Genomic DNA, 6,000 nt, shown 5'->3' with positions numbered 1-6,000 from the left:
TTTTGTGGAGCCATCCTTGTGTTTCCAATGTACATCAAGTGTCAATTTCAAACAATGAAGAGCACACACATAACTCATACATATATTCCTCATGAGACAAGGCAAGTGGCCCCAGTTTGGAGGGCCTGTACAGATCTTTGTGGGTACAGCAGTCTCCCCACCTTTTTAATGATACAGTGGTGCAGTAAAAAAAACACCTGTCAACTAGGATTCCATTGCTGAGCATCTACTATCTTCATGTTTAGTGACATGCACCGCCTTTAGTTTGGTTGGGGATAAACCTGGATGTAGCCCTTTTAAACAGACCTTCTCTGCTGTTAAACACCTCTTGCTAAAAGTTAGAGCACCCCCAGTGGGGTTGCAAAATATGGAGTTCATAGGAAGAACATAAGGCAGGTTAGAAAAAAATATTCAGGGCGACACAGCTTTAACGAGCCATGCAGAGACTGCTTACAGGAGACAAATAAACATGGGGAAAACTAACAGGGCTGGCTTTTTAGTAGGGAGCGCATTTGGTAATAGCTGGGCCACTTTATGTGTTTTCCCAGGCTGTCTTGATCGAAAATCTAATAATGGAGCAACACTTTAAGCTACAACACGGAAGATGGGAAACAGGACCCCTTTCGCTGAACGGACATTAGATTTAATCTGTACACTCAAAGAAGAGGATTATGAAAATGAGTCAGAGGTCTGTGTTGCAAGTGCTGCATAATCAACAAAATACTGCATAACTTTTCCTTTTGTTAAAGGGTAGTTTTTGGTGGCTCTTTAAGAAAGCCTATGTGGGGTGCACGTTTTAACTTATTGGGCAAAAGCTGTTATTTGAACATTTTATCAAGAAAATAATGTAAAACATATGAATGTACAGGTAAGATTAGGGACCAACACCGTCTCGTTAATACCACCTAAATTATACAAACTGCATATCCTTTCTAAACAAAGGTGCCACAAAGCAACAAATGTGATATGGTTACACCAGCAAACATATATACTGAGTCTCAGTTACAAGCTCCCCTCTCACTTTGACCCTCGGGATGGTGGTTATTTGACTGTTTCAACCACCTGCGTTTTTCTCCCATTCACTGTATACATAAGTATTATGTCTTTGCCTATATTTTTATGCATCCTCATGTCATACAATTTCTTTCTTTTCCTCTGTGTATGTAAAGCGCTCTGATATACACGGGTCTAGCTAACGCTATATAAAACTTTATAAATAAATGCCCCATCACAAAAACCTGAAGGGAACCAACAAAGAGCTTCTTCTTGTTCCCTCCTCAAACTGGACTGGCTTTTATGGACGGCCCTCCCAAGCCATGGCAAACATAAAAACACTCCATAATCAATGGTTGAAGAAGGGCAACCCCAAACTCTCTGTACTGCTCGTCACTGTCTCTCTTGTTAGATTTGTTCAAATTGGTTTTTGAAAAATGTAAACACGTCGGTAGCCGGAACTAAAAACTACGTTGAAAGGAAACCGTTGAATGGATTGCGAACAAGTGGGGCCTCCTTGAACCCACCGGCAGCCAGGCCCGAGCAGGGCCTCCTCACACCGCCACACAGGCCCTGGGCCGAAGGCAGTCCCCACGCTCCCTGGCTTCATTGGAGCACAAGAGACCCGTCAGAATTCACAGGAGCTAGCACCACTGATGTTTACAAAGGTCAAAGGAGCCGTTTCGGAAAGATACGTGGTACAAAGCATAGGTTTTGATGCGCTCCCGGTCCCCCTCAGGTAAGACCGAACCGCCCTCTGTCAACGACTGTCACTCTCTACCCGGGCCCACTGCGCATGCGCCGCCGCTTCCGGAGGGCCCCAGAGGATCTAACCAGGCGCGCGCGCCCCTTTAAGCCGGTCTGTCGAGCGGTGCGGGGCTCTCGCGAGACGTGGCGCGCGCCCCCGGAGCGCCCCGCTCTGATTGGTCGGAAGGCGGGGGGAGCGAGAGTGCCTACCGATCGTAAGATGGCGCCCGGGGAGCTCTGAGGAAAGAATAAACACACGGCGGAGGAAAAGTGGAGCGGGGGAGAGCGGCGGGCCCGGTGCCACCCGCCATACGGGAGCGAGCCGCGGGGGTCAGCGCGTGGGTGCGGTGAGTGCCTGGCCCTGGGGACTGCGAGGGTGGGCGGTCGGGGCGGGTATGCCTGCAGGGTGGGCCGGCCGCCACTGACAGCTTCATGGGAGGCCGCGGTGGGGGGTGGAGGAGAGGGCAGAGCCGGGGGCTGCAGGGCCTCAGCCTTCAGGTGGGAGGGAGGCCGGCCGCGGGTGGTGCGCACGGTGCCGGGGCGGCAGAGAGGCCTCTCCAGAGGTGGAGAGCCGCTGCCTGACCGGAGCCTCCTCCGCCTGCAGCCCCTGGGCTCCAGGCCGCCTGCAGAGCCGGGGCTCCGGCCTGCTCGGGCTGCAGGTCCCGGCACTGACAGGCGCGCTCTAGATCCCGGCCCTGGAGTTGACATGTTGTCCGTGTCAGTAGAAAGCGGACTGGGACGGGCAGGAGCATAGACATAGGAGAAGGGTTCCCGGGCCTGGCTGCGCGTGCACTCACGGGCCGGGGTTTAAAGGCTCGTGAGTACTCCCGGGACTGCTGTGGGGTTACTGTGTCTGCAGAAGCAACGAGGGAGAACCCTTGGAAGCCTTCTGCTCATATAGTATTGTATATACGTTCCTGCCACCTCCACTAGAACGGAAACTCCTGCGATCCCTTGGATTGGGAAACATATGTGCTCTCCAGTTATGCAGTGGGAAAGGATCTCTTCCTGTGTTAAAATGCATACCACTGACATCCTAGGGATATGTGATTGAAACTTTTTAAGCATATAATGTGCTCTGATCACCATGATTAGAGTAGGGAATGTTGTAATCCAAGGGATTAAACACAAAATTAACGTGGCCACATGGGGTTTGTATTGATCCTTGAACGCTGGACGAAAAATCTGTTGCCGGAAGTATGGAATGTAAATACTGTGACCATATTGAAATAAATAGTAATGTTGCACCCGATTGGCCATATTTGTTGGAAATGCATTTGTGGAGAATTGCCTTGCAAATGAGCAAGCGACATACATATTCAACATTATATGATGTCGTATAATATCAGGTTGGAGTCCAGTGAGTAGTAATGATGCAATAGTCACCGAGTATTTAAAAGTTTCAGGACATTCACAGAATTCAAAAGTAGACAACAGTGGGAAGCTACAAAAGCCCACCATAATATGTTAAACACCGTAGATAGAGAATGCATTGCAACGAGGGGAACGCCCGGGCAAAGAAGCAACTCTGAAGTTCAAGCCATTGAAAGCATACAGGTACAATTAAGAGACAGCCTTTTGCTTTGGCAGTGCTTGTTTCTCTCATGCCTCTGTGAACATGTATTGTTGGGGAAGCTGTCATCTGTCAAAAAGAATTGACTAAAAGCGAAAATATTGTTTGCTGTGAAAAGGCTTAGTTGTCACTGCCACTGAGGGTACTGGTTTGTGTGTAGATGTATTCCTTTTGAAACGACCAAGTTTTTCATTCTCGGTGAAGTGGGCCAGCTGCTGAAGTAGGTCGTTCCCTTGAAAGACAAATGTAGTTGACACAACAGACCAATTGACCAAGGGGGCTTTCTCAAAGCCCCAATTTGTAAGCATTCTAATCATACAATTTTAGTGACATCAAAAGATATTGGTTAATCTCAAATTTAAACACTGAAGGCACGCTACAGGTTGCACATGTTACAAACATTACAAGTATCATTATAGCATAAGAGAAATACCAAACCGAGAACCTTTGTAAAATGCAAACAAGTAGAAGGAACAGGACAACATGGAGATATGACACAGTACCATAAATACCATCAAAATACGAGTAGTTGACACATTATTCTGTGTAGAGAAAACCGAGGAAAACGGCCGCATCTTCAGACACTGTGGCTCTAGAAATCATTGGAACATTACAGTCCTTCAAAAGTAAGCATCGGGCAGCCAAAAAATGATGTGACCCAACGGCTAGGGCAGTGGACTTCGAAGCTAGGGAACCGGGTTCGTGTCTCAACAGGGACGCTCAACATCCTGTGATTTTGGGCAAATCACTTAATCTCCTCGTGCCTAACGAAAAATTAAATGGGTCAGTCTGTAACCAACTGCTGCTATGTAAAGCGCTGTAACCAACTGATGCTATGTAAAGCGCTCGGATACCGTCGGGTCTAGTTCTACATAAAAGTCCAATAAAGGAAAAAAAAGGATGTGAATGTGGCGAGTAGTAGACATCCATTAAACTGACTATCATTCAAGCACCAATAGTACAGGAATGGAAAGAAATAACAAGCATTGGAAATGCAATAGGTCTCGCACCATTAGAGTTAGTGCTTTTAGAATTGTTTATGGGTTTTTTTTGTAAATGTTTAGCATTTTTGTTTCCTGTAGCCAATGCTAAAGTATTACAAATAAAAAAAGCCATAAACATTTCTAAAAGCTCTAACTGAAATGGTCTGAGAACTATTGCACTGTGTGAGGGTGGGTGAGGGTGAGGGTGAGTGAGGGTAAGTGAGGGTGAGGGGTTGAGGGTGAGTGAGGTTGAGGGTGAGTGAGGGTGAGGGTGAGTGAGGGTGAGGGGTTGAGGTTGAGGGTGAGGTGTTGAGGGTGAGTGAGGGTGAGGGTGAGTGAGGTGTTGAGTGAGGGTGAGGGGTTTTGAGTGAGTGAGGGGGAGTAGTTGAGGCTGAGTGAGGGTGAGTGAGAGTGAGGGTGAGTGAGGGTGAGTGAGAGTGAGGGTGAGTGAGAGTGAGGGTGAGTGAGAGTGAGGGTGAGTGAGAGTGAGGGTGAGTGAGGGTGAGGGGTTGAGGGTGAGGGGTTGGGGTTGAGGGTGAGGGGTTGAGGGTGAGTGAGTGAGGGTGAGGGGTTGAGGGTGAGTGAGGAAGAGTGAGGGTGAGGGGTTGAGGGTGAGTGAGGGGGTGAGGGTTTGAGGGTGAGTGAGGGTGAGGGGTCGAGGGGGAGGGGTTGAGGGTGAGTGAGTGAGGGTGAGGGGTTGAGGGTGAGTAAGGGTGAGGGGTTGAGGGTTAGTGAGGGGTTGAGGGTTAGTGAGGGGTTGAGGGTGAGGGGTTGAGGGTGAGAGGGTGAGGGGGTGAGTGAGGGTGAGGGGGTGAGTGAGGGTGAGGGGGAGTGAGGGTGAGGGGTTGAGGGTGAGTGAGGATGAGAGAGTGAGGGTGGGTGAGGGGTTGAGGGTGAGGGGGTGAGGGTGAGGGGTTGAGGGTGAGTGAGTGAGGGTGAGGGGTTGAGGGTGAGTGAGTGAGGGGTTGAGGGTGAGTGAGAGTGAGGATGAGTGAGAGTGAGGGTGAGTGAGGGGTTGAGGGTGAGGGGTTGAGGGTGAGTGAGGGGTTGAGGGTGAGTGAGGGGTTGAGGGTGAGTGAGGGTGAGGATGAGTGAGAGTGAGGATGAGTGAGAGTGAGGGTGAGTGAGGGGTTGAGGGTGAGTGATGGTCAGGGTGAGTGAGGGTGAGGGTGGGTGAGGGGTTGAGGGTGAGTGAGGGTGAGTTTGAGGGGTTGAGGGTGAGGGGTTGAGGGTGGGTGAGGGGTTGAGGGTGGGTGAGGGGTTGAGGGTGGGTGAGGGTGAGGGTGGGTGAGGGTGAGTGAGGGTGAGGGGTTGAGGGTGAGGGGTTGAGGGTGAGTGAGTGAGGGGTTGAGGGTGAGTGAGGATGAGTGAGAGTGAGGGTGAGTGAGGGGTTGAGGGTGAGGGGTTGAGGGTGAGTGAGGGTGAGGGGTTGAGGGTGAGTGAGGGAGAGGATGAGTGAGAGTGAGGATGAGTGAGGGTGAGTGAGGGGTTGAGGGTGAGTGATGGTCAGGGTGAGTGAGGGTGGGTGAGGGGTCGAGGGTGAGTGAGGGTGAGTTTGAGGGGTTGAGGGTGAGTGAGGGTGAGTGAGGGTGAGGGGTTGAGGGTGAGGGGTTGAGGGTGAGTGAGTGAGGGGTTGAGGGGGAGTGAGGGTGAGGGGTTGAGGGTGAGTGAGTGAGGGGTTGAGGGTGAGTGAGGGTGAGGGGT

At 50.6% G+C, this 6,000-nt stretch overlaps 1 protein-coding gene across 4 annotated transcripts in view; it reads left to right on the top strand.

Moving 5' to 3' along the window:
- Positions 1–1,891: 1,891 nt before the first annotated feature.
- The window catches only part of QRICH1 (glutamine rich 1), a 209,151-nt gene continuing 205,042 nt past the window's right edge, over positions 1,892–6,000 (top strand). Inside the window, exon 1 of one of the 4 annotated variants that reach the window (XM_086939330.1) lies at positions 1,892–2,087. The gene's annotated coding sequence lies outside the window, so the exon portion shown is untranslated. The remainder of the gene's footprint in view (positions 2,088–6,000) is intronic. The other 3 variants (XM_086939332.1, XM_086939334.1, XM_086939336.1) reach the window with 3 other exon arrangements.

The sequence above is a fragment of the Lissotriton vulgaris genome, chromosome 9, assembly GCF_964263255.1.
Source record: "Lissotriton vulgaris chromosome 9, aLisVul1.2, whole genome shotgun sequence".
NCBI lineage: Eukaryota > Metazoa > Chordata > Amphibia > Caudata > Salamandridae > Lissotriton > Lissotriton vulgaris.
The sequence above is the reverse complement of the archived record's forward strand: the minus strand, read 5'-3'. Positions and strand labels throughout refer to the sequence as shown.